This window comes from Pezoporus occidentalis, unplaced genomic scaffold (assembly GCF_034315485.1).
Source record: "Pezoporus occidentalis ecotype Australia unplaced genomic scaffold, CSIRO_AGI_Poc_V1 ctg61, whole genome shotgun sequence".
NCBI classification, from domain to species: domain Eukaryota; kingdom Metazoa; phylum Chordata; class Aves; order Psittaciformes; family Psittacidae; genus Pezoporus; species Pezoporus occidentalis.
Genome location: NW_026915955.1, coordinates 1,540,770 through 1,553,730, shown reverse-complemented (window position 1 = coordinate 1,553,730; position 12,961 = coordinate 1,540,770). Strand labels below are relative to the sequence as shown.

General features: G+C 41.9%; 1 long non-coding RNA gene across 1 annotated transcript in view; it reads left to right on the top strand.

Annotated features, from left to right (window-relative positions):
* LOC134174567 (uncharacterized) overlaps nucleotides 1-11,837 on the top strand; it is a 33,757-nt gene extending 21,920 nt beyond the window's left edge. The window contains exons 3-4 of the long non-coding RNA XR_009968695.1: nucleotides 11,135-11,261; nucleotides 11,590-11,837. This is a non-coding gene — a long non-coding RNA (uncharacterized LOC134174567). The remainder of the gene's footprint in view (nucleotides 1-11,134; nucleotides 11,262-11,589) is intronic.
* The last annotated feature ends 1,124 nt before the right edge of the window (nucleotides 11,838-12,961 follow it).

The following is a 12,961-nucleotide window of genomic DNA, read 5'->3' as shown; positions in this document are numbered from 1 at the left end:
ATGTTCTTGGTGCAAAGATATTTCTTGTAAAGCAAGGAACCTGCAGCTCCTTCTCTCAGTCTCAAGGCACTAACTAATGACTGTATCAGCCTTCCCTTCAGTAGTGAGCTGGGAACCTCCCTAACTTATAAGTTAGTAGAGCTACAGAGCATCCAGCAGTAGCCAGCAAAACTTTATTAAGTGCATAGGTAATATGAGTAATCTTATTAACATCTTTCCAGGAATAACTCTAGCATTACTAAATTTACTGCATGCCAATAATATTTAAACAAAGATCCTTAGATGATCTGTCTTTTATTTTGTTAGTAAAAGCCAAAAAAAAAAAGGACAAAGGGGAAAATGGAGCCTGTTACAGGAACTGCAACTGGAACTGTTTAAAAATAATTGAATGTGTAGCTGTGAGTATAGCCTACAATGTAAAGTAGCAGCAGTTATAACATTTCTAGGGAAGAAAGAAGGGTGGGCTGAAAAGAAGGCAGTATATGCCTGCCAGCATTTTGTTGGCACATACTGATATGTGGATACAGATGCAACTCTTCTATCTTATGTTAAAATTGTGGTCATACAACAGCCCCCTGCAACAGTACATCTGTGTGGAGAGTGGAGGCTTTTTTTACTCTTATTTAAGCTCTGTATTTTACTCCATTCATCATGCCCGCACACAGACTCTGATGTTGTCAGTCTCTGAGGGGTAATGAAATTGAAGATGGAGGTTAAAGGCAGCTTTTCACCTTCATTCAGCCTTCTCATTTCCCAGTCTACTGCTGAAGACCTTGCTCACAGGCACAGAGGCTTTTCAGAAACAGATAGACCTCTTGAAGGCATCACATTTGTTCCTTGGTTGTTTGTTCCTTGGCTGTTGACTCCTTGTAGTGACCTTAAGCTAGAGGATCCCTCTCCATGCACATCACCACCTACAGATTCAGATTACTTCATTTGAAGTGATTACAGTTAGGCTACCTAACTCAGCCATTTAAAAGTAAACAGGAGATCCCATCACCCCCTGCCTCCCACTTCACTTCTTGTGCCCAAAAAAGACACCATTCCCCAAATAATTAGGTTTGGAATAACTCCACTTACTGAAGGGAGAAAAGATTAGGGAAGAAGCCCTGTGAGAGCCAATAGAAATATCCATGGGAGCACCAAACTAATGAGGATTCATTAGCTTGGCAGCCTGGCTCCTCTCACCTTGTCTTGGCTAAAGCTGGTACTCAAAGCTGAGAGCCAACATACTGCCTGGCTCTGCAGTGAAGACATGCTTAATGGGGCTATTACATTTTCCACATAAGGGAAATCTACCACTATTTATATCCAGCTTAGTACTTCAGATTCAGGCAGAATACTTCTGAAACTGCATCCATCCAATATTAATAGCATCTGTCTCACAGATTAACTATCACATTGTGTTTTTATTTAAACATCATCACTGAGCAGTCACTCACTAAATTATTTAAAGGAAACAACAAAAAATTGTTTTAAGGTCACAAGAAGGATGTCAGCGGGCCAGTATTACTAAGCATTTTAAAACCTGGAAGATTTCATTTTAAGCAACTGCAATAATGCCTTTCTTTGGCATATGTAATTCTAGATTTTATATTTATGAAGATGGACATTTCTGAAGTGTTTTATGAGCAGCAATATAGTTGCTCAGTTAAAATGCAGAGCCTTATACTATTTTTAATATTATCCAGTAAGTAACTCAGTGCCATATGCTTCTGTAGTTTGACTGCCAAAGAATGCAGCAAGTTGCTTTGGAGGCTGCCTCCAAAGTCCACACCCCAGCCAAAACCACGTCTGTGGTACAGAGCTATTGATGTCCTACCAGCGTGGAACGTAAAAATGGCCCTACAGAGAAGTTACACAGAGGCTCTGCTGACTCCATTGAACGGGATGTGGCTTGGAGCAATGTATGGAATTAGCACAAAGCTTAAATACTAGACATGCTAAACTGGAGAAAAACAGTATCTTGCAAAGACTGAGGCGCTTACTCCTCTTGGTGCCAGATGACCTTTGTTTCTCAAAGCACAAGCCGCATACTAAGCTTTTGTGCACCGTCTTAGGGTGCATTAAATGTTTTGGACTGGGAAACGGCAAGAGAGCCACGCGATTTTTAACTTCTGCCACCTACCTCTCTTCTCAGCAGGTATAGGTGGCTGAGGTAGAAACGGACACATGAAGGTTAAAGAATGGAAAAAAAAGCAAAAGAAATTATCATCAGCAATAAAGTATGAACAAGAATGGAAAATGAAGATATCTTTTAGCTGTACATGTGCGTTTATTCTCTTGTCTTGCTTTGTACTATATAGGTTATTTTATACAACATTTATCAGGTACAGTATCTAAATCTTTAATCACTTATCCTACTGTGTCGAGATTGAGCTCCCATTTTGCAGTGACTGACTTCCTTCCATAAACTGTAGCAACTAGCACTTCTATTCCTATCTTATTTTTTTTAACACTATGCAAAATAGATCTGCTGCTCTGTAATCATAAGGAGCCCACAAGAGTTCCAGCATTTTCATTCAGCATCTGGGTACTCATTGATCAGCCTTGTAGTATTGGGAGTCCCTGTACAATCTAAAAAACAGACCCAAAAACATGTACCAGGACCTCCTTAAGGCGCAGTTCTCATGACATTGTCACCCTGCAAGGAGTGCAGTGATCAAGAGACTCATTACAATAAGAAATTGCTTCCTTTCTAAAGGAGTTCATTTTGCTGTAGTATTGCTGATTTGATAGTAGAAGTGTGATGTAATGAAGGCTCTGAGCTCAAAACCTTGTCGTGTTTCTCTGGCTGCAATAGCTGATCTATGAAAGACAGAGTCTTTCTACAGGCTTTGCTTTGTTAAATGAAGACAGATAAAAATCTTTTCTCTCCTGTCAACAAAGCAGTGGAACCTCCTGTGTTTAATATGATAGGAAACAACAATTAAAGTAAAGTTTACCCTACACATACACCAGTCTTAGCCTATCTGGACATTTTCTATACAATTTAATATTTTTCGCCTAAAAACAGTAATGGTTGAGAAGGGACATAAATGGAAACAAAGGAGAAACAAATCTGAAACAGCTGTTAGGAAGCACTCCCAGCACAGGAGAGCTGATGTGCTGAAAAGCTACCTGGGGGCAGGACATTAAAAGATGCTTCTCAGAAAAACCTGTGAGGAAGAGCAGAACAACGGAGGAAAGCTTGATTGGGATACCTCCTTGTCCTCCACACCTCTCACTTCACCATCTCAGGGGATTCTGCTTTTCCTACACAATGTGATTCTGTGGCCAATTCAAGCCCACTTCAGAACAGAAGTAAAAACGTGAGGGAGAAATTTTGAGCGAATTTCAGATTAAAGGAATAAGGAATGAAAGAACTGTTGTGTTCTTTCTTCTCTAACAGAAATAAGCAAATTTAGCCCAGGATGGTTTTCTGAAGCAATAAATCCTACCATCCAGTATCCACACATGCCATTAGTACACTGTTCAGTAAGCAGGTAATATTTACAGTCTGGAGCGTGCATGGCAAAAGAATCTTTAACCAATGCTGATGACCATGTCAATAGCTACACAATTTACAGTCAACTTTTTAGTATTGTCCCTAAAATGCCAAAATTACTACCTTTTGAATAGGGCACCCACTATGATTAGCCCCATGCAGCCCATTCAGTTATCCTTATGATTAACACTTACAGTACTTTGCAATTATTGATATAATCTTTCAAATCGGGGAAAACCAAATCTATTAAGGGGGGAAAATGAGTCAGAAGGTAACATGAATTTCTTTGTCAGGGACCTCAGGACTCTCAGTCCTTGATTACCACCTTTGGTGTGCTATGGTTACCTTCTCAAAGAGGGAGTTTGCATGTTTCTGTCTCTTTTTAAAAGGATGTAAACACACAGGGTAATTAATTTCTCCAGGAAACTCTGTACTGAGTGGTTCAGGGGAGGTTTTTCAGTTCTTCATACTTCTAAATCCTGCAGTTGCTCCTCAGACCCTGTTTGTTAGTACCCACAGGACATGAGTTAAGGACAGCGGTGATGAGGGACCCGGAGGTAAGCTATGCGTTGCTGAGACCAGAGGCAGTCTAAATAATGAAGCTTAAATTACACCATGGCACTTGTGACATGAATAACTAAAAGACATCTCTTACAGCATTTTTCTTCAGCAGCTGCTCCAAAAGGCAAAACTATAATTTCCATTGCAAATATATAAAGTCTGCATTCTTCCTGACCCAGGAATACTCTTGTCTAAAGTACAAAATTCTGTGCTACAGAAGAGATGCAGCAGAATTCAAAGCCAAAAAAAAAAAAAAAAAAAATCAATTTTTGTGAGGAAACCCAGTTATTTTCTTGCTGGGCCAAGCCCACTAAGCAAAACATTTGCATTGCTCACAAATCAGCAAGCAGCCAACATGCTTAGAAATGAATGTAGTTGTGTCAAACCCTTCTGCACATCCTTCTTTGTGACTGTCAGTGCAATGAAAATCATTTACAGCTGTCATGTGAGTGGGTGACACAAATGATGCCTGGAGGAGATATACTCTAATTATGAAATGTTAACTTTTTGCGACAGATAACACACATGCAGCCAGTCAAGTAACAAGGGTGTGTTGAAGCAGGCTTTGCATATACACAATATGATTCCCCCTTCAGTAACTACATTCTGGATAACGATGTTAGTCGGCTTCCAGTTTCTAAAGATAAAAGTCTTACTATTAGAGTTTTTTCTAATAATAATGATTATAGAAATAATAATTCTAATTATGAGAATTATTTACAAATAGTGTGTGTGTGCTGCTGGCTTTTTGGTGGTTCATATTCAGACTGACTTTGTCCTACTTCCTTCAGACTTTCTTTAGTTCATGCTCCTCCTCTGAAATCTCATGCATGTGCCTACGACTTTAATGTTATTTTTCCTTGTTGTTTTGTCTTTTGAGCCAGCATATGCTGACTAGTGGGACAGTAAGAAGTTATAAGGCCATAGTTCTTTACAGGGATGCTGTGATGGCATGGCCTGTTAATCTCAGGATCATCACACGTTCTGCTCTTTGGAGAGATTATTTTGGTTTGTTGGGATTTGTTTCATGTTTACTGCTGCCTTCATCTGGATGCTTTCTTGTTAAGCCATGCTTTGCTTCCTCTTACTTCCTCTTACTAGTGGAGCAGCTGCCGGTTAGGCCACTTGTTATGTCCTCAAACTTTTGGCTTTGCCATGTTTCCCCAGGAGGCTCCTGCTACACTGCCGTTGCATGGCCTTACATGCCCTCACCTGTCCTTAGTCTGAGTTACCTGTAGAACCTGCATCAGGCTGAATTTCAGCATGTTCACTATATCTACCTGATGTCTGAGCTGGTTCCTCTTCCTATTAGTCTCTTGGGGTGGGCACTATCTTACCACTCTCCTTCATGGGGAGGACAACGTGGAAAAAGTGGCTTGTGAACAAACTGCCCTCTATGCTGAATTTTTTTAAGCAGCCATTATGAGAAACTTTTGGTTTCCTAGCCCCAAGTCTTACTTCTGTGTTTTCCAGCCAGTTTAGCTTCCAGGCACTGAAGTGGTAAGTGGCTATAAATGTGCAGCCTTTCCCCCGAAAGTGAGCCATGAAGATCTGTGCAGGGCATGTCAATCACTCTGCAAAAGCAGCATGGCGTGGAGGATTTTCTCTAGGATTGAATGATGTGCTTTATGACAATACATACATGTTAGAGCTATCGCTCTAGCACAAAAAAGTAGTTCACAAAAAGGTGTTAAAGATGGATAGCTGGATTTTACTGGCATAAAATGTATTCATGCAAGCTAGGTTGAAGGCCAGTTCTTCACTGAAACCAACCATAGAAAGGGCTAACAACATCTGGAATGGAATAAGGGTCCCCAGATCTCCCTTCCTTGCCTGCACAAGCTAACTAAACCATCATAAGAATCCCCAATAATCCTGGCAGGCTGCTGCTCCTTCCTGTAGGGTAGGCAGAGGATTCACAACAGCAGAGGGAAATGATCTGCTGCTCATGCTTACAGATATCCAGCCTCTGTAACTTCAGGAAGCCCTGCTGACACTTGCTCCCTTGTTTTTTAATTTGTATAGGAAAGCTGTGTGCTGTCCTTTCCCCCACAGAATGAAGGCTGCAGTCTAACAAAAATTTAATTACTATTTTCAGTATGTCCCAAATTCTGTCAAGTTGCATGAAAACATAGTGAAAATGTGGAGAAGGATGAGGGAGGGAACAAACCCCAGATAAGCAAGCAAATAAGCAAGCCAAAAAAAAAAAACCCAAGTTAATGTGCAGTGCCCTAAATCCACTCTCTAGAGCTGGTTAATCAGGGGTCTTCAGTTTTTCATGTTCAGCGCCACATGGCATATGCGAGCCATGACAAGACTCTAAGGAATCAGGGAAGCTGGATTCTGGCTGGCATATGAAGTCATTCCTGAAGTGCCACTGCCTGTGACATGACGGATGGTTCCAACATCTTTGCTTGCCTTTGGGACTTTTCTGTAACAGGTGCAGGAGATGAACTTCTCTTGCAGCCTTCCTGGAGAGTATGAGAACAACCCGCCACCAGTCCTGGATGCCAGATCACAGATGAAGATGGCTTCTCTCATACTAGCAGGACTCATGGCATTCTTGTGAATGAGCTGCAGGGACCTGCTCTTCTGCAGAAGGAAATGCTGAATGCTCTGATTTACTGTCACCATGGGACTGGGGACATAAAAGGCTTGGCTTTCCCAGCAGTTCTGTCTTGGCACACGTACTCCACGGCATCCTCCACACTGAGAACCACCCTGAACTGCAAGGCAAAATGCTACAGCTGGGACTGGAAATCTGCTCTGTCTCTAGAGTAGTTTATGTGTCCCAAACCCTGCAGTGACCTGACTAATTAAAACAGTGGGTGAGAATTAGCTCCAGCTCAAATCACATCTCCCATGGGAAGAGGCACGGACACTGCTGAGGCAGGTTGGTTGGGGTGGTGGGAGTCACAGTGCGGGCTATGGTACTGAGTGGGTAGCAGGAAGCCAGTACCAGCCTGCAGGACCATCACTCCTCACATCCTCCACAGTTACCAACCCCAGAGAGGGGCAGATGTCCTCCTGGTCTTTAGAACCAGCCAAGTCAAGTCAAATGATTGAGAGCAGGCTTAGATAATGGTACACGAAAATGATTCACAGTTCAGCTGTCTAAAAGGTTGAAGTAAAAGGGGCAAGCATGTAGCATTCCAAAGGGCAGATAATAGCACCCCTCAGTAGGTCCTGTGGTTGGTTAAATAAATCATTTATCTCGTCTTCAGTTTCTGTTAGTTGCTGGTTATGTGACTCACTTAAAAAAAAATGATACCCACAAAGCACTGACAACTATTTTGTCACTTGGTGTTTCTTTTTACAGTTACCTAGAAATAAGGCTTTTGTTTGGAAAAAGGGGATGGAAGCAAAGATTCATTAGTTTAAGTTTTCCCTTAAAAATATCTTGCACCAGATGCAGGAAAGGAAGGAAAACTGCCTAGACTTCGTAGCTATGAATAATTTCCATAACTACAGAAGAAATCCAGAAACAAGGATATGGGCCTCAGCAGACTAAAACCCACTTACCAATCTTTCATCACAACCTCTGCACATCTTGGATGTGAGAAGCAACATTCATTATTTGAATGTTGTGCAGCATTTTACAGACTTATTTCCCCCTGTCGTTCCTGAGAGCCTTCTGACTTACAATAATGGCTTATTATTTGGGCAGAGAAGCATTCCTGAAAAGTGTTTTATTTGCTTTTGCTCATGGATCACTGATGGAAATGAACAGCTGGCAAATTAAATCACTCTGGTACTCAGGGGCCAGGGGGAGAGGAAGATGCCTTCAACTTCAAGAACTGTTTACATTTCTTTAGAAAGAGTGGGTTTTCTCTCTTCTGTTATATACCAACCTTGGTTCAACCTTCATCAACCACATTTTTTCTTCAGGATTCATGTGCATGGAACAAAAGAATGATAGAAAATCCAAATGGCAGGGGGGCTGGAACTAGATGATCTTAAGGTCCTTTCAAACCCTAACTATTCTATGATTCTATGATTCTATGATTTGGTGTCTTGGGTTCAACAATAGCAGTCATTTTTCTCCTTCTTAGTAGCTGGTGCAGTGCTGTGTTTTTGACTTGAGGCCTGGGAACAGCGCTGATTGATAACACCGATGTTTTTAGTTGCTGCTCAGTAATGTTTAGTCTGACCAAGGACTTTCTGAGTCTCATGCTCTGCCAGGGAGGAGGGGAAGCTGGGAGGAAGCAGAGACAGGACACCTGACCCAAACTAGCCAAAAAGGTATTCCATACCACAGCATGTCATGCCCACTACATAAGCCAGGGGCAGTTACCCAGCAGGGTTACATCACTGCTCCGTCAGGCTGGGTACCAGTTGGCGGGTGGTGAGCAGTTGTATTCTCTTCCCTTGTTATTTCCCTTACCATTATTATTATTGGTGGTAGCAGCAGTGGTTTGTGTTATACCTTAGGTACTGGAATGTTCTTATCTCAGCCCGTGGGAGTTACATTCTTTCAGTTCTCCTCCCCATCCCTCTGGGAGCAGGGGGGAGGAAGGGGGGGAGAGTGAGAGAGCGGCTGCCTGATTCTGAGTTACCAGCTGGGCTTAAACCATGACATTTGGTTACAATATATTTTTGTCTTCTTAATTGTTTAAACATGGCTCCATACTGTAGCATGGACTAGAGCTAACCTGGTTGTAGCTTTGAGGCTACAATTGGAGGTCTTTGTTACAGTAAAACACTGAACTTACTTAGGCTTTATTTATAGTATGGAGGTAGCAGCTTCATTAGCATATATAGGTGTCCTTGTTTAAAAAAAAAACAAAACAGGTTTGATTCATATACCAGATGCTGTGTAATTTTTTGGTGTCACAGGCCTACTGCATGGGCATTCTTTTTGGCTCTGACAGTATTTGATGCTGCAGGCATATTTTAGCAGTTGTTTGCAGTAGGAGCGAGTTCCTGATGGTCCACAATGTAGCAATAGTGAGACACTGAACTCACAGTCTGAAGGTAAAGCTAAATCCGTGCACACCACCTTTTTCAAAACTTCTTTTTCTTTTCCTCAGTACTGCTGAAATTCAATGAACTACTCCTTATTAGCAGATATTAAGAACTGTTACAAAGGATACAATAATCTGATAATACTGACCAGTATCTTGTTGATCTATCAAATAGCTCTGAACTTGGTCTCATTTATAACAGTGCAGATCAGATGCAAACTGGGCAAACTGCTTTGTGAAAAAGGATTTAACTCTTTGAAGTGTCTCTTCTCCCCCTTCCCAAACATGAGCAAGGGATCTCAATAATCCCAAATTCACTGCTGTTAATGACAGATCAGATTTGGAAAAATTATTAAAGTTGGGGGGTTCTTTTCAGTTTTAACCCTTGCTTTTATAGCAAGTAAGTATTTCCCATAGTGAGATTTAGTCCTTCTGCTATAAAGTAAGACATTATGGCAGAGAAAGAGGAAAAGGAAGAAAGAAAGAAAGAAAAAGATTTCCTGAACTCCTTGTAGTATTCCCAGAGGACATCTCAGCATCAACTGGAAAGTTTCACAAGCTGTCTGTGAACATCAGAGAGTAAAGACTCATTTGGGCTGTGGCTTTGGTGAGTCAATCTGCTCACACTTCATCAGGAATGTCAGGGGATCCTGATAAAATGACAATGATGCTGTGCACTGGGTAGAGGAGAACATAAATAAGCTACCTAATTCCATTTCTTTTAGCATTTCTTTATATCCATATGCTCAAATCATATCACACCAGCCAGCCTTTGTACTCAGAGAATTCCTCTGAATTGGATTAGGTAATATATTGAAAGCTGTATTTCTTGTAGCGATTTTGAGTTTTGTGAGTGTGTGTGCATTATATCCCTATAACTGTGTTTGCGTATGCAGAACACAATTAAAGGCTGATTCTCACAGTCATTTTGCTAGAAATCAAGGTCATCCCCTGCAAGTCATTTGCTATAAAACCTTGTGACAAATAGATGAATTTATATGCAAAAATACAAGAGTATTATGGAAGAGTTATTAGTTACCCTTTTATTTTAACACAACAGAGTAAAGAGCCGGCAGGCAGAGCACTGCTTTCCCTGATGAGAGATCCATGCTAAATCAAGGATTTAATTAAACTTTGGGATATCTCTCCTTTCCCACTGGAAAAGATGCTACTGACAGCCACCAGGCCCTGTGCTGCTCTGACCTGCTGAGCAGAGGGTGGCATGGGAAGCACAGCATACCTCTGAGCACAGATTAGAACACTGATGAACCTTGCTCCAGTTTCAGATACAGGTATCCTATTTTATTTGACTTGCCTAGATGAAGAATATTAACGGTAAACAAACTAACTAACCTCTAGAACAATATCCCAGGAAAAGAGTGGGTTCTTCGGCACCATAAGCTGTGCACCTCTTAGTCTGCATAGCACAGCAGATGTAGAGACCATACTTGTTACACTGAATATAAGGGCTCTTCATGGAAGGCCTGTTTGTCTGAAATACCTTTAAAATACCTGGTGGTTTTGGTGTTCTTCCAGTACACACTGGTCAGTTAATAATAGTCATTTTGAATTCCTTCTCTTTACTGCTGGCCGTGAAAATACTTGCATACAGACATGTACAATACTGCGTGCCTAGATGGCCTATACACTAGACAAGCATTTGCAAACCTAATACCCTGGACACCGCTTACTGTTTCCATTTACTTATCACAAGTTTTTGCACATATTACTTCATAAATGTATTTTACACAACTGCCTGCTCCACAGCTTTGGCTCATGCCCTTCCTACATCGTGGTGAGCAGCTTTTTCCTCCCTTGCAGTGCATGCCCAAGCAGGGCAGTCAATGATAGAAAACCAGGGTCAGGCATATTGCCCTTGGTCCATGTACTTGGAGCTGGCACTGACCTTAGAAAAACAGAGGAAATAAATATAAATAAACAGGAAGATTTTTTTTGTCACCCCCTCAGGCTGTTTGATAATTGTACAGTTGCTAGATCTGATGCAAAGGGGGAGGTCTGAAAATGCAGTTGGGGGTTCCAGAGAAAATGGGGCCATCCCATTTGGGTAGCAGCCCACTGTTAGATCAAATTATGCTGATCATGAAACCATATCCATAGACAGGAACCCACAGCTGCAATTGCAGAGAAAGTCCTTGAGCATGCGCGAAGCAACTGGAATATTCTGGAAATGCAACTGGGAAAATTCAGGAGTTCACAGCTGAGCATGTGCAAAGCACAGCAAGTCAAAGGTCTGCAAGTTGGCATCACTTGGGGAGCTTTTTGTGTGGACGCCAAAAGGCAGCACACTGCTGCGACAACAAATCTTATCTCTATCAATTTCAAACCCTTGTTCCAAAGCAGGGGATAATATATTGGTCAAAGAGAAGGCCATGAAGGTATATGTGATTGTGTATTTTGCCTGAATAGCAGGAGAAAAACTGAATTGTTTTTACTACCACTTCCCTGGAACACTCATTCTGATATTAGGTCTTATATAGAAAATTTTATCTGGAACAACAGAAAACTGTATGACTACAGAGAGAAGTGATGGCTGATCTACCTGCTTTCATGTTTCAGATGCTGTCTGCTCAGGTCTGCAGCAGTTTCTGGTTACCCTTGGCTTTGCACCCACCTGCTTGAGCTGCTATTCACCATCAGCTTCCAGAGATGGTCACTTCCGCAATATCCTGTGGGCCAAAAACCTCAGCAGGGTCAGCATGTTTTCCTGGCAAATCATATCCTCCCCCTTCAGGTGATGAACCTGAAGGTCTCACAGTAAGTCAGCTTTTGCCAGGCTTTATGTTTGTAGCAATTAAATTTTTCTTTATCCTCCTCCTGAGTTCATTATGCCATGCTTCTCCATTCCTCATCCTGTAAAGCACTGGTCTAATAGTATTTTATCGTGACCAGGATCACTGAGTCCAATCGTTACCCAAGCACTGCCAAGTCCACCACTAGACAGTGTTCCTAAGCATCACATCTACACATCTTTTAAATACCTCTAGGGATGGTGACTCCACACTTCCCTGGGAAGCCTGTTCCAATGCCTGACAACCCCTTCAGTGAAGAAAGTTTTCCTAATATCTAATCTAAACCTCCCGTGGCGCAGCTTGAGGCCATTACCTCTTGTCTTTTTCACTTTCTTGTCCTATTCTGATTGCTTGTTACTTGGGACAACAACCCCCACCTCGCTCCATCCTCCTTTCAGGTAGCTGTAGAGAGCTATAAGGTCCCCCCTGAGCCTCCTTTTTTCCAGACTAAACAACCCCAGTTCTCTCAGCCACTCCTCATTAGACTTGTGTTCCAGACCTTTCACCAGCTTTGTTGCACTTGTCTGGACCCACTCCAGAACCTCAATATCTTTCCTGTAGTGAGGGGCCCAGAACTGAACGTGGTATTTGAGGTGCAGCCTTACCAGTGCTGAGCACAGGGGGACAATCACTGCCCTAGTCCTGCTGGCTATGCTATTTCTGATAGAGGCCAGGATGCTGTTGGCCTTTTTGGCTGCCTGGGCACAAGCTGGCTCATGTTCAACCATCAGTCAGCACCCCCAGGTCCTTTTCCACTGGGCAGCTTTCCAGCCACTCTTCCCCAGTCCTGCAGCATTGCATGGAGCTGTTGTGACCAAAGCACAGTACTCAACTTAGCCTTGTTGAACCAAGTACTGCCTTTTAACAAATTAAAATTATCTTAAAGGGAATAAAATGCTCCCCACAGAACTATAAATTGATTTTTTAAAACACAAGGATACTCTGAAAGGATTTACTCATTTTCATTGAAATAGTAATATGGAGCCTACTGCCTTGCTCTCCCTCACAGGATATGATCAGTTTCCCATGAGATTCTTTATCTCATTAATACACTGCAGCTACAGCTGTTCATTTTATGCTCCTCATATACATCCCACAGGCTAAGGCATACAAAATACCTACAGAGGCCTCCCCTTGAG